At 42.2% G+C, this 1505-nt stretch overlaps 1 non-coding gene across 1 annotated transcript; it reads right to left on the reverse strand.

Moving 5' to 3' along the window:
* Window positions 1-1088: 1088 nt before the first annotated feature.
* Window positions 1089-1195, reverse strand: LOC112535726. The gene has a single exon (XR_003079808.1). It is a non-coding gene; the product is annotated as a small nucleolar RNA R71 (small nucleolar RNA).
* Between the last annotated feature and the right edge of the window lie 310 nt (window positions 1196-1505).

Raw genomic sequence — 1505 nt, forward strand, 5'->3', positions numbered from 1 at the left:
CATTAGGTTTAGGAATTCGGTTATCTCGAGAGGGAGATCGAATTCAGTTAAGAATTTATCCACAGGTAATTGCAATCTGTAACCAATATAATCTCTACCTTCACTAAAATCCAACTAGCTTAGGTCCCCTAGGGTTTGCTTTTTCCTTCGATTGCTTTCCTAAATCCTTTCAGATTATTTGACACTTAGTTAATCGTTTGTTTATATTTAGTCATAGCATAATACTTCATCGATTTTGGTAAGGTTAGATAACATAAGACGCTGCAGTAGGTCTAGGATCACCCTTTCCTGAGAATACGACCTTGATACTCACCATTTATGCTAGTCTACATCAATAGGTTCACTGCCTTAGATTTTAGCTACACAAAAAGCCTATCAAGTTTTTAGCGCCATTGCCAGGGACATTTTTGTGTGAACTAGATTGACTTTGTGTTTTTTTTGTTAATCTAGCCATTTCTATTTTCCTTGTCCTTTTAATTTTTTTATTTATTCTTTAGTATTGTATTTATTCTTGTGTTCTTTGGTTGTTGTTAATCCATTTCAGGTAGTTTATGACCAGAAGCTCTAATCCTACTACTGTAGACCCTCTTGCTGAACTAGAGTGATCCCTCCATTTGTTGAGGAAGCGTATGCAAGAAGAAGAGGAGGCGTCGATAGAGTTTTAAGCTATTGTGAATAGATTAGCAGGGATGGGGGACAACAATCGGGCTGCGGATGAAGGCAGAACTATGTACGAGTTTGCTAGACCTTCTCTTGAGGGGACACAGACGAGTACATTGCGACCACCTTTGGCAGCCAACAAGTTCGAAATAAAGCCAAATGTGATACAGATGGTGCAAAATAGTGTACAATTTGGGGAAGTGCCGAGCGAGGACCCAAACGCTCACATCGCCAACTTCTTGGAGATCTGCGACACTTTCAAGATAAATGGAACAACTGATGATGCCATTCAGTTGAGGTTGTTTCCTTTCTCTCTGAGGGACCGAGCGAAAAGATGGTTGCAGTCGTTCCCAGCCAACACTATCACGACATGGAGATCATTGGCTGAGAAATTTCTCTACAAGTACTTTCCTCCAGCTAAGATTGCTAAATTAAGGAATGACATTTCTTCTTTTGTGCAGATGGAAGATGAGAGCATGTATGATGCCTGGGAGAGGTACAAGGACTTGTTGAGATGCTGTCCACACCACGGTTTACCAGTCTGGATGCAGGTTCAGACATTTTATAGTGGTTTTGACCTTGCTACTAGACAAATGGTTGATGCAGCAGCAGGAGGGGCGCTGAACAGTTAGACGCCCGAGCAGGCTCGGAACTTAATAGAGGAGATGGCCATGAACAATTATCAGTTGCAGTCTTCTAGGAGCCGACCAATGAGGTAGGGAATGGTCAATCATTTGGATTCCATAGCAGCCTTGGCAGCTCAAGTGGAGCTTTTGACCAAAAAGTTAGACCAACTTCAGATGCCGGTTCATGCAGCCCAGATAAGCTGCGAGTTTTGCGGTGGC

Source organism: Ricinus communis, chromosome 2, assembly GCF_019578655.1.
Source record: "Ricinus communis isolate WT05 ecotype wild-type chromosome 2, ASM1957865v1, whole genome shotgun sequence".
Classification (NCBI taxonomy): domain Eukaryota; kingdom Viridiplantae; phylum Streptophyta; class Magnoliopsida; order Malpighiales; family Euphorbiaceae; genus Ricinus; species Ricinus communis.